The 14,405-nt window shown below is 32.6% G+C and overlaps 1 non-coding gene across 1 annotated transcript; it reads left to right on the top strand.

The window, feature by feature from the left end:
* Nucleotides 1-9,264: 9,264 nt before the first annotated feature.
* TRNAK-UUU lies at nt 9,265-9,337 on the top strand. Its single transcript has one exon. It is a non-coding gene; the product is annotated as a tRNA-Lys (tRNA).
* Nucleotides 9,338-14,405: the final 5,068 nt, after the last annotated feature.

Below are 14,405 nucleotides of genomic sequence, written 5' to 3'. Positions count from 1 at the left end.
CAAAAATAATTTTTTTTATTTAAATTTAAGTCCCAAAAATTGTTAAAATGTCATTTTTCTCAATTTTGACATTTTTCTTCAAATTATAAACCCATGATGGTTAAATTCATTTAAATAAAAAGTTTTATATTTAAAACACTAAAACTTTGTGTTTTATATAAATTGGGTATAAATTGGAGCATTTGACACTATATAGGACGTTTCAGATAGTTACGGGTCAGAATCGGACTTTCTAAGCAACTACCGGAAACTCTAGAAAATTTTCGGCCAATCTAATCTAACTAACTCCTAATCTTATAAATTATCTTTAATAACACTAATATAAACTTAATAAGAGCTAACCTGGAAGCTCAAATTTGACAGTTGTCACAATCACTCCAGGTCTATAGTTTAATGAGTTAACAAGCTCAACTACTCTAAGTCTATTGCTTGTGGAGCCACCAAGTTCAACCACACTAGGTCTATACCTTGAGATCTCCAAAATGCAAGTTAAGCTCGTTTATTTAGAAATTACATTATATTGGTCAATGGACGATGTTCGACTCCAAGAGCCCATACCATATTGCCTATGTAGACCCAATGTCTATTTCAAGTTACAAATAGGGAATATCATCCTATACACATCAAATAAAACCGATTTCTATGCCTATGGATCCGTTACATATAGTCCAAGCATATTGTTACTTAAAAGAACTAACTATGATCAAACACATAGTTTTCCCCAACACCAATATCAACAATAAACCATTAAACTCAAGATTCAATAAAAAAAAGGCTTGAATTTCTTGACCTCAAACCCATATCAAAACCAAGCAATATAACCGATGGTTTCAAAACCCCAAACATTTCATCTCCCATGTACTAGTGTCCTTTCTTTCCAAAAAGTGACCATTTTCAGTGAAACACCTTGAAGTATGTGAAAATCAAAGATAAACATAGATCACGAAGTTTAAGTCTTATAATAACATTTATGTACTTAGAACATGCATTTATAACACATACTTGAAGATTTCATCATTTAATAACAAAAGGGTAAAACCCCCTAAATCTAGTAAAATACTCAAAATTGGTCAAAATCCACAAATATGTAAGATACATTAAGATTTAAGAGTAATGTTTTAGGAGACTAAAATGAAGCACGTTTGACATGTATAAAAGTTTAAAAAAGTTGGAACTAACTAAAAATGGGTTTTTGAGAAAATCCTAAAATATGGTCAACAATGGTGAGAATTAGGGTGGGGAAGATAAAGATTCTTGAGCTTCAAATTCAAGACTTGAATCTCTACTTCCAATCTCTTAAAGACTCTTAAATGCTTCAAAATGGAGGAACAAATAACCTAGGACCAAAATAAATGTCGGAGGAACAAGGTTGGTGAAGGAATAAATGAAGGAAGGGGGAAAAATCTCGGATTTAAGGGGTCCAACCACATCCTAGCCCATTTCTGCCCACATTTTGTGAAGGGCTCGTGACCAGGCAATAATTTTCCTTCCAGCAATGCAACTTTTGAGAAATTCTTGATTTTTCGTCAAATGTGATACACATATGAACCGATACTAACAACACTTCAATAAAACTGTTTTAAGGCTAAAATGTATCTAAAACTTGAAACTATAGATACCAAAAATCCAGATGTTACACTCGCCGCAACAGCCGCCATGGCGCGTCATGTCTCAATTCTTGTGTCTCATGCCACATTAAGCCTATGGTATGCCATAGCCTAATGTTTAGCTTTTGTAATGGCTCACAGGATTGAGGTTTAGTCTCCCCACAAGTCTTTGGTACTTGTTGGCATCTACACGAACCTCTCAATCGTTCTTTTCAAGTTTCAAGTTTTGCTCAATTGGAAAAGAGCATGGTCGGCACCCTAGCATCCCACTGTCTTCTAAAACGTCTAGGGTGTATTTTCTTTGGGATCGAAATTTCCAAGTTGGTCTCTATTGTTAAGAATGTAAGAAGTACAATCAAATATGTGAAGAAAGCTAAGAGAAAGCTTTATGCTATGGAAGAGTTCGTAAGCTATCTTCTTGAATCTCTTATTGATCATCGACCGATTCTGAGTAAAACAAGCAGTGCTGATAGCTTCAGCCAATTATTGAGTAGGGAGATGAGATTCGCTAACCATTGATTGAGCGGGCTCAATGATTATTCGATATCTTCTTTCAGCAACTTCGTTCTGTTGTGGAGTTCTCATAGTTGAGAAGTTGTGTGAGATTCCCTTGTTCACTAAGAAGTCATCAATGGTACTATTTTTTAATTCAGTCCCATGATCACTCCTGATACTCATTAACAATGACAAATATATATTTCTTTCCAGCAATACATCTTAGAAGAAGACCCAAGTGTACCTGGAATACTCATTAACAATGACAAGTATATATTTTTTTTTCCAGTAATAGATTGCACATTGACTAGACCAAATAAATCCATGTGCAAAAGATGAAGAGGAGAAGTCACTGAAGAGACTTGCTTAGATTTGAAGCTAGCATTTTTCTGCTTTCCTTTTTCACACGCTGAGCAAAAAGATTCCTATGCAAAGGAGTGTTGAGAAAGGCTAGTGACAAGATCCTTTCAGGACAACTCATTTAGTGTCTTGAAGTTGACATAAGGTCGTTTATGCCATAGACAGTTGATATATGGAGAGGCTTTGGAGAGAAAACAACTATTCTAGTGAAGGGAGAATCCATGTTGATGACATACACATTGTCTAGATGAGAACCTGTAAGAGCAAGCTTGTCATCTTTGTCAAAAAACATAACATGAGCTCTTAGAAAATTTCGCTATGAAATCTTTATCACAAAGTTGACTAATGCTAAGAAGATTATGCTTCAGTCCTTCAACATATGCAACATGTTTGAAAGTCATTGGTTAATATACCAAAGCCCTTGGTATATCCTTTTCTGTTTCCTCCAAATGTCATAGAACGACCTCTTTCAACCTTGTATTCATTTAGCAGGGAATTGTCTCCAATCATATGTCTTGAGCATCCACTATAGAGATACCAAATGCCTTTGAATTCCTGAGTAGGAGTACATGACGAGGGATCACTGGAGGATGATGTCTCTGATGGTTCATCTTTGACATCCTTAGCCATTAGACAAAGATAGGTCGTATCTTCCTCATCAGAGGATGATCTTCATAAGAATCAGTCCAGTCATGTTTCTCAGCGACAATACCTTTGCCTTTATGTTGAAAGTTCTTCATCTTCTTATACTTCTTCTTCAGCTTCAGATATTTATCATCTTTAGATCTGAAGGAGGATGGGGGTTTAGAAGATGGCATCACAGTTTTCTTAGACCTGCATTCACAAGCAAAATGACCTTTGCGTTGACAATTGTAGCAGATCGTTGAAGCCTTGACAACAGGATTTTACTTTGGATTTTCAGATATAGTCAGCGATGGAGATCTGCGAAATTTACTTTTTCTGGCGAACCTTCTAAAAGAGTTAGTAAGAAGGGTCAGTGACTCATCAAACTTTAAAAGATCAGCGTCTGACAAGCCCTCTGAATTAGAAGGATCTAGTTCAATGATAGATACAGAAGAAATAGAAGGAATAGAACAAAAAGAATGGTCAGCTGAAGGGCTTTCAGAGATCAAAGCTAACAGAGAGATTTTCATTTCTTTAGAGTTTTTAATAAGATTCTTCTTCAGCTAACGGGACTGCTCATGATTAAGTAGTATCCCATAAAGAGAACTAAGAGAGATAGTGGACATGTCCTTGGACATCTTAAGACACATGGTATATTGATCCCATGATTCGGTCAAGCATTCAAGAAATTTTGTCAGAGTCTTAGAGTGGGAATATTCTCTTCTAACTGTCCTTAAATCAATTAGAAGACAGTTAAACCATTGATGTACTTCAGACAAATATTCATTCTTTTCACATAGACAGCTTTTCATATTGTCTTACTATATTATCTTTCTCGATTCTTGTACTTCAGAAGTACCTTCATATTGAACACATAAAATGTCCCACATGGATTTCGAGGTTTTTAGCTTCATTACTGAGTGATATACCTCGTCAGGAAGATACATGGCTATTATAGATCTCGTACGAGTGTCTAAAGCCATCTTCCTTTTATCTTCATCACTCCATTGATAAGGGAGCTTAGGAATATGTCGTTCAGGAATCGTTGCAGTCGTAGCAGTTACAAGAACTGCTGGAGAGATAGCATATGGAACATAAGGTCCATTTTCTATATAGTATGGAATCTCATGATCCACACCTTCTAAGAATAAAAACATCAGATTCTTCCAGAGACTAAGGTTGTCTTTGATGAAATGTAGAGGTTTGGCAAAAGAGTCGTTGTCGTGAAAGTAAGTGTTGGTGTTTTGCAAAGCCATTTTAACAAGAATAAATTATCTAAAGAAGGAGAGATAATAAAATACCGATAAAATAACAAAACAACACAAAAGCAAAACACTGCTCCGATACCACTTGTTGGTCCCAACCGGATCTACAAGAGTTATATGTAATCAGTTTGTAGAAGGGGGGATGAATACAAACACAGAAACTTTCACTTTTAAAAATTATATATTGATAAAGAAAGAGCAATGCAAATTTTATAGATTGTTTGCGGAAGAGATAAGGTAAAGAACCTATATAAACAATCTAAGGTTAACACAATTACAAATAGCAAAGAGAAAAGAGAAAAGAATTTCTACAAGAAATAAAGATAAGAATGTAAGTGTTCTTCACTTGTTTTAGGTGGTTCTTTCTCTTAATATGAGAGATTAGAAAGAAGTAACTTCTTGGGTAAGTTAGTAGTAGAAGAGATGATAGCTGAGAGGAGAGCACTCAGCTATTTAAACCCATTGCATTTAATGTAATTCAGAAGGTACAAAGCACGTGTCAAGCTTTTGGAGGAAAGCTTGTCTTTTACTATAGTAAACAGTCCTTTTAGTTGTATATGAGTAGTCCTATTTTCATAAAGTAGGTAAGCACTATAGAGTCAACAGAGTGGCTCCGTACTGTACTGTATTATATTATAGAAAAGGTATGGGTTTATCCTTTATGTGAGGGAGTACAAGACAAAAACAATCGTGCATGGTAAGTTTCCTCTGATCGTTGAATACTGGAATGACACTGAAACTTGAGCAGACTTCACACATTTGTAGACGAGCTTGTAATCACTGAATGTCGCTTCAGATCACGAACTTCCTGGTCTCTAATCTTCAGCTTATGTCTTCGATATCGCTGAAGGATCTGTGATGTGAGTTTTGCATTCTTGAAGTATAACAGTCTCTGAAGGAGTTATAATACATGTTCAGCGATCACTGAACAGACTCAGTGAAGATCGCTGAAACTGAATGTAACATCTCGCTTGAGCAAACCCCAAATTACCAATTTTATAAAATCTCAAATAAAATATAATCTTCTGATTATTAAGACCAAAATTGATCCTAATTATTCTAAAAGTTTTGTCAAAGCAATCGGGGCCAAGGATGGAAAATCTGAAAATGCTGCTAAAACGACTAAGTCTAGAGGAAGACCAGAGGCGATGAATTGGTCCAGAGGCAGGCGATGGACCAGAGGCTGCTGAAATGACTAAGTCTGGAAGRAGWCCAGAGGCGATGAATTGGTCCAGAGGCAGGCGATGGACCAGAGGCTGCTGAAATGACTAAGTCTGGAAGAAGACCAGGGGCGATGAAAATGGACCAGAGGCGATGAAAATGGACCAGAGGCGATGAATTGGTCCAGAGGCGATGAAAATGGACCAGAGGCGATGAATTGGTCCAGAGGCGATGAAGGACCAGAGGCCATGAAGGACCAGAGGCCAACACTTTGAAACACACAAATCTAGGCATAACATTAGTTAACCTCAAAATATGGGATATTAATTTCTAGAAAAACATCGAAATATCCGTTCTATTTTAATGATAAAACCACCCAAAACACAATTCCAAACCGGATATAACGGATTTTTACTTACAACCCGAATTAAGTAGCAAACGAATACGGACAAGATTATATATAAGCTACTATTTACCCAAAAGAAAGATCTATATCTTCAAGATCCCCGATAAATCTTCAAGTCAAACGACAGATTCTTTCTTTTTATCCGTCTTCTTTCCTGAGAGAGGTTGCCACTTAAATGGTAAGYCAACGCTTAGTGAGTTAAATAGTTAAGTATTACATATCAATATCGCAMATRTTTATAAACATACATAATAAACTCTTATCAATAAAAGAGTTCAAGACATCGTCCTGATGCAAACCGAGACTTACAAGAAACCGAGTGAACAATTACGTACTGGATGCTAAGATCCTAGGATTCCATATTCAAATCACCTTAATACACCATACCATTGATGCTCAATACAACAAGGAGACAGGCTCAACGACCAAATATATTCAACAACGTTAGAATACCAATAAATATCAAGAACCAAGAGATCGAATCGGTAAACATAACGAAGACAGTGCATCACCCCGTCCTTCACCTCTCGGGCTCATGCCAAAGTCCGAGTCAGAATCATACATTACGGGAAACCTCGCACTGCCCGCCTTCCTCTACCGGGCATTTGCCAAGGTTCCCTACTCATTGCTCTTCCTCCTCTTCGAGCAATGAGTATTCACAACTGCAGAAAGTCTCACCCGTCCGACCCGGGATCTTGACTTCACCATAAACTTCCGGTGTACCACACAAAGTAGTACCCATACTATGGTGTACAAATTCAAGGAACAAAACACCGAATCCGGATTCAGAAAGCAAACCGATGTATCGAGATAGTAATAAGGAATCGACTCAAGAGACAGAATCAAAGACAAATCAAGATCGTGTGACTCCATTCAARACCAAAAACATTCATATGAAAATATATATGTTCAAATCAATATGTAACAATTAACTATATAACTCACCGGGCAACCGTACAATAGCGAAAAGCTCCGAATGAGCTCATAAAGCAAGTCCAATCTACCACACTTAGATTGCTTCCAAAGTATCAAATCATGTCCTAATTACCCCCTGGAGTAAATGTACAAAATATCATAAGCAATCAATATAAGAAACTCATGATATACACATATCCTATTTGAACATTTTACCTAAATTTCTATGTACGACTGCTGCATGCAGAACTGTTTTGCCCATTTTAAGCTCGAATTCATGCCTTGATCATAAAATAAAAAATAAACTAGACTCAAATATCTAACTAAGAAAATTGACCTCACCTCATTTGGATTTTTCTATGATTTTATACAGTTTTTCAAAGTCTGCACACTTTCAATGCATTTCAAAAGTCGAAATTCTCGTTTTCATACATTTTTCTCAAACCATTTCGATTCCAAACCATTCCAACTTCTGAATCTCAACTTAGTATAACATATTTGACATAAACAACCAAAATTCAACCTTTATTTTATCATTTATATTATCTCCCAAATCATTGACTTAATCAAGTCAAAGTTCATATGATSAACTTGCAYAARTMTYGATAATCTCTTGAATCTAATGACCATTTCATRCCATAAACACTAAAATGCACTCATTTTATACACTTAAGATCAAACTCATATGAAACCCTAACTCTAACTCAACATGCAATCCATATAACAAGAATGTCAACTAAGAACAAGTGCAAAGAATGGATTATACCTTACTTGATGATCAAATAATTCAAAGATCTTGTAGTTCTTATTTGATTTGAGTTGAATCGAGCCTATGTGTGTGAAAATCGCACATCTAGTGTGTGTGTGAGTTCTGGACTTAGATGACATGAAAAATGGGCCAAAAATCCAATTTATAATGCTAAAACTCGAGTTGGGCCGGGTTGACCCGGCTAGGTACTCATTTTGACTATCAACATTTAAAAATATTCATAACTTTTCGCTCGGACCTCCGTTTTCTATGAGGTTTTCGCCTACACGTTCATAAAGAGATAATCTATAACATCCAACAACAATATTCCAGAAAAGATCTCCCAAGAAAATCAGTTTTACGTATCTATTTGACGTGATATTTTTCAAATCCTCTAATATATTATTAAGAAATATAATTCTAAAACTTCAGACCCAAATTCCCACTAAATCATAAGTTCTCTTTAACCCAATAATTAAATATACTAAGCAAATAATTGGGCATATTAGAAATTGGATGTTACACTGAATAACATAAATACTATACTTCGTAAGGTAAAATGGATCATCATCAAATGAATGAGAAATAGGATCAACATGATTAAATCTATGTTTTCAGTTTTAGGATTTTATGGCTTTGTTCTATAACCGTTTGCTCTCACTAGACGTTAAGCCTAACACTTTTTCTTAAATGAAATGTATATCAGGATTACATAGCAATGGGGTTCCCAAGGCTCGAGTGGAGTGTTGTTGTCAGTAGAGGTGTTTTTGGTTTATCATCTTTTGGAAGATATTCGGAGTTACTTTGATCGTATTCTTTTGACGATTGTAGCAACATCCGATTGTAATCTAAATCTCAATATGGTTTAGATTAGTAGGTTGTTAGCTACCGTTAATCCAACGTTTTAAACTCTATTACTATTTCCCCTATCTTTAGGTGATTATATTCAATTTAACTTTTAATCCACTTATTCATATGGTTTAAATTGTCTTCTATTTTAGGGATACACAACTAAGACGTAGTTGCTAATGAACTTTGACATTGCCATCACCCGTCAAAACTCAGAATGGCATACCTCGTTGCTTGTGTAAGGGTGTGATTTGGGTGAATATATATATACTATAAACATTTAATTTTGATACGTGAAAACATCTTTAACAGATTTTTTAAAATAGAGAAAATTAAGTTTTTGTTTCTTATATAGCTCCAATAGATTCTCTATCTTGTTATCTAAAACTAAGAAATATAGAGAAAACTTCAAATATCGAGAATTCTTTAAAATTCTCTAGTGAAGAGACAAAAATGTTATTTTAATATTTTCCAAAATTTGATTTTTTTTTATATATTTTTAAATATATTAAGATGGTAAAATTATATAATAATATAGTTAATGTTAAAAATTTCCGAAATATAGAATCTAAAAGTTGATGTAGTTTTTTTTTTTTTTTTTTTTGAGAATTTAATTTTTTATTCTCTATTTTAGAAAACGAGAAATACTCTTACATATTTAATTAAGTATCCACAATATGTTATTCATATAATTATAACTCAAAATCAGAATTACTAATTTTAGTGGTAATTAATAGCAAATAACAGATTAATTTTACAGTAAAAACTTAGCAAACTCTCTTTCCAACTTTTCCAAAATGATTAAAATACAAAAAAATCCATATAAAAACAAAAGCCGTTCTAGCTCAGTTGGTAGAGCGCGTGGCTTTTAACCACGTGGTCGTGGGTTCGAGTCCCACGGATGGCGATTTTACTAATTACAGTTTAAGTTTTTCTTAAAGGACACAATTGTGTTGGATTAGATATAATGGTTAAAAGAAACATTTTTTTTCCATATTTTGATGATCTTGTGTAAAAAATTAAATACATTTTTCTTGAGTTATATTACTTGTAATATTAAGTGTGAAATTATAAAATAATTACTAGAAGGGTACTCGTACAATGCAGCGAGATACATCTTGATTTTAATATTTCATTTTATTCTTTATCTCAGTCGATGTTATAATATGATTTTATGTGATTTAAAAAAAACGAAGATGTTTTTATTTTTTAATAAAATATAAATTTGAATATATATCATAAAATTTTGACAAAAGTATATTGATATTAGTATCAAATTAACTATTTAAAATTTCTATTTTTTATGTAATTTTTTAATTCAATTTTTGTATTATAATTTAATTTGGGTTCAATAACAAAGTAATTTATATTTGGTTTAATAATATAATTTTCTTATAAAGATTATAATTAATTATTTTGTTAGAACTCGATACTTATCCTTTATTTTTTATATTTTAAAATGAGATGTTTATCCTCTATTTGGTTATGTTTATCCGCAGTTAGTTATACGAATTCAAACATGGAGCTTTAATGAGTTGTACTTATGCATAATTTACTTGTAATCTTGAATTTTAAGTAATATGCATTAATATACAGTAATTCATGTATAAAAAATAGTTTTTAATTTTTTTTATCAAATATCTTATAATATAGTATAAATAAACAAAATTTAAATAAAAATAGAATCAAGTGCTTTTTCATTTTTAGTGATAAAGTAGTATAACTACGTACATTTTCCAAAACAAAATAAAGGATCGAGCAATATTATTTTTTGAATACATGCTTTCTCAATTTGTAGAAAAACAAAATCATATATTATACTTTCATAATCAAGATTTGTTAAAAATTATTTATGCCTAGACATTCAAACGTTTGTCTTTGAATAAATTATTCATATTTTCTTTTTTTAACGTTAGAATAACCTGACTCAAATATTTATATTGGAATCGTCATATTTTATATAGAATTAGTCAACCTTTATCGGTATTTGCAAAAAACCATATCTACAAAAATTGATATATTGTTATTAAAAAGCAATAACATTAAAAATTAACAATAAATCAAAATGCGTATATAAATAATCAATAACGCTTTTAACTTTTTTCTAAATTCACTAACTAAAAAAGGTTATATAAGAAAATTATTGAAAGAATAAAAATTAAGAATTTATAAGATATTTATTTTAATAGATGAAATATGTAATGAAAAGGACATAAAAATAACGCTTGCAAGTTTTAAGTAAAATCATTTTCAAAAACTGCAGTAGAAAGGATACGGAAAAATGGCAAGCGGTATCACAAACTCACCAACCTAGCTGGAAGAAACGACTTTATCTCTCTATATACTAATTATGTAATTAAATAAATAAATAAATAACGGAGGCCCCCGACGATCGGAGGCCACATGCAGCGGCACCACCGACACACCCTCAGGCCGGATTTGGTCGTGCACAATCGGAAGTTCAATGATTGGAATGACTTCAACTTGGTTATTCTTGAAAACTGGGAAACGAAACACACAACGTAAAAACTGTCCATGTCATCTTTTGACAAAAAGAAATTCGACTTTGAATAGTAATTCGAGAAATCATGTGTTGAGATTAAAGTGACGGTAGATCAGGCGTAACCCAAATTAATAAAACAAGGCGCAGTTTGGAGATATAATGAGTAGAACCGGATAATAACCACCCAATGTGTCATCTAAGAAGGGTTGTCGTTTAGGCTCTTTGATAATCCCTAGTTGACCAAGTTGATCCAACAAACGTTGCAATTTCGCAACAAACTAGTAATTCTTATTCTCTTAGGAAAAAATGTGGAAATTGACAAAATTCAAAATGCAAAAAATAATTTTATAATTTGAATAATAGTTTCGTTTTATCTGATTCTTATATTACACCATGTGATATTAGATTGACCTTGCATTGTAATCAATACTAAATGTTTGAACTCTTTGGTGCACCACATACGTGGACATTTTAAATACATGATATACAGAGAGAGAAAGGGGGAGAGAACTTGGAATCACGTGAGAATAACAATTATGATGAGATTACTTTTGAGCATTTGGATGAGTTGACTTTTTGATCTAACTTCATCTACCTTCAACTACCTTCATTTTCACACGTGTCTTCACTTTTACGAACATTTACATACATTTAATAACTTTCATTTGCATGAATGTGAAAAAGTTCCAGCCACGATGAGGAAAAATAGATAAATAAGGGTAGTTAAAGGTATATGAAGGTTTTTCTTCTTACGTTCTCTCCGTAACTTTCAATTTTCACCGTAACCCAACCATATTATACACACACACACACACACATGACATATACATAAATAACTATCATCTATGAAGCAATGTTCTCAGCATTTGTATGTATATTGCATTAAACCATGAACTCACTGAGTTTATTAGTTGATTAATCGCATACATTTGTGGTGTAGGAGTATCCGGAGTAGTAGACTGCAACGGGAAAAAGGCTAGGTCACCTAGATTTATTTTTAGTAGTTGTATGTATGTTGCATGAAACCATTATTTATAGAGTAACATTTTCAATATGTTTATATATCGTGTATGAAATCATGAATTCACTAAGCTTATTAGCTGATTAATTACATAAATCTCAGGAGCAAGGGTATTTTGAATAGACATGGCAAGGGAAAAATTTAGGGCAGCTAGACTTTATTTCTTTGCATTTACTTCTCGGTTATTTTGATATGTAATATCTTAGTTGGGTATGAGACGAACAAGTGGTGGTAAACGTTAATTTTCATTTTGAAGATTTTGATGTGACTAGTTATTTTAGTTTTGGGAGATTTATTTAACTTTGTGATGTTTTTTTTTTTATTGAATATAGAGTTTTATGCTGAGTTGGTTACTCTAACATTAATCGACGTTGAAGTATTGAAGAACTGATGAAGATATCAATATAAAGCCTAGCACCTAATCAACATACATCAGTTGTTCCTAACCAATTGATGAAGCCATTAAGAAACGCCATTCCATCAGTTGAAGTCTGAAGACGATAATCACTGACTATTTATGAACAGATAAACTTTGTCTTTTCTACAAGATAAGAAGGACGAGACATACATTTTCATATGAATCTTAAAAGGTACATACAAGTCCAAAAGTTGACCTGGTAAAGACAACAAACATGTTTAGTATTTGATGCAACGTAGTTTGCATTAGATGCAACTTAGTTTGCATTAAATGCAACATACATGCATTAAATGAATAGCGGATGGCCTTAACTCAACGAAGAAGACGTGCAACAACAATGTGATAAAGAAGGTAAATAAAATCTGGAAAGAACGATCTTCTAAGGTAAAGCCAATTTACATGGTTGTGTATCTCACAAGGTTTTTCAAGTATAAAGCCTGTTGAAGCCCTTAAGGACTAGCACACATACAAGATATTATCAAGAGGATGATCTGCAAGTTTGTAATTTGATCGAAGTTCATCAATTTTCCGCTCTAAGTCTACGACTACTGCATTACTTGGGTAGAATTTGATTTTAGGTTGAGTGAGGACATTTTGTTGATTAATCTTGGAAAAATCACTTGTCAATGGAAAGAAGTTGTTATAAGCATCTAATCACTTGTTGATTATATGTTTATATCCCCATGAAACTTTTTATTTTCGAAGTGTTGGAACCATTACTAGCAATACAACGAAGAAAGGGTATATCCTTTATTGACGTATGACGTCAAGAGAATTCAGATTGTTCACATTGATGACGTGGATGCAACGAGTTGTACATGCGTTGCTTTGATTTATAAAAGACATAAAAGGAATGCTGTTCATTTTGATAAAATTTCGAGACACCCATCCTACCCCGTTCCGTATAGCTATATATGGTTATTTTCTGCTATGTATATGATTGTTGTATTCCATCAATTATTGATCATATATTAATAATTTTACAATCATTGCATTAGATTGTGGGCTAGGTTGTAGTGAGAAAAGAAGTTATGGTAAGAAGCGTAAGAAGATATCTTCACTCGTGGATCAATGTTAATTGAATGTCAACATTAATGAGGTACATCGAGATGTACCAGATCAATTTTATTCTAAAACACAATTCATGGGTGAACATAAGATTAAAAGTGATCAAAAGTTCATATCTCTTATCACGCTTATCATCATAACTTTCTTTCATACGCAATCCTCCACCATAGATTATGTCATGTAAATGATCAATGGAAAAACAAAATAGATGGATAAATGTTTATAGTTGAATTATTCGTGAACATTGATGCTATTTTTTTTTTAATTAAAATGAATAAAATTATTTGATATTTTGTCTGGAATACAATAATTTTTTTATTTTAATAGAATTGGGACCAATTATTTGAGAAAGGAAAAGTTAAAAAAAAACCAATCAATTTTTTTTGAATGATTAAGTATTTAAATTATTTTTTTAAATGCTAAAATCATTAAACTTTTTTTATTTTGAATCATTAAGTCATTAAACTTTTTTTGATAAATAAATCATTGAACTTTAAAATTTGATTACCTATATCACTACAATCCAAAAAATTACCCGAACGGTTTTAAAGTAAAAAACCTAAAGTAGTTTTAGCATTACCAAACTTTAAGGGGGGCTATTCGGTTGATTTTTTATTAAGTCATGTATGAATAAAGTTGTCTATATTGATATAGTTGTTTGTATGGATGTAACTAAATAGGTATTCGGTTGTTGTGCTGAATAAACAATCTGAATGGTATAAATGACTATTTTATCCTTTAATTTGTATTAACAATCTTTGTAGATAAAATTTACAGTAAACAACAATATTCACAGTAAATTCTAAAGAAAGTAGTAGATAAAAAAATCAAATATAATCAAGAAACTCATATCAAGAATAACAAACAAATCAAATATAATAAGTTGTTGTATCAAATCAAATCGAAATAGGAAAAACCCAAATCGATGAACCCTAAATAGAACAACCCTAGAGAGGTCAGAACCA

This window comes from Cynara cardunculus (assembly GCF_001531365.2).
Source record: "Cynara cardunculus var. scolymus isolate 2C chromosome LG 3, CcrdV1, whole genome shotgun sequence".
Lineage (NCBI taxonomy): Eukaryota > Viridiplantae > Streptophyta > Magnoliopsida > Asterales > Asteraceae > Cynara > Cynara cardunculus.
This window is presented reverse-complemented; position numbering and strand designations above follow the sequence as displayed.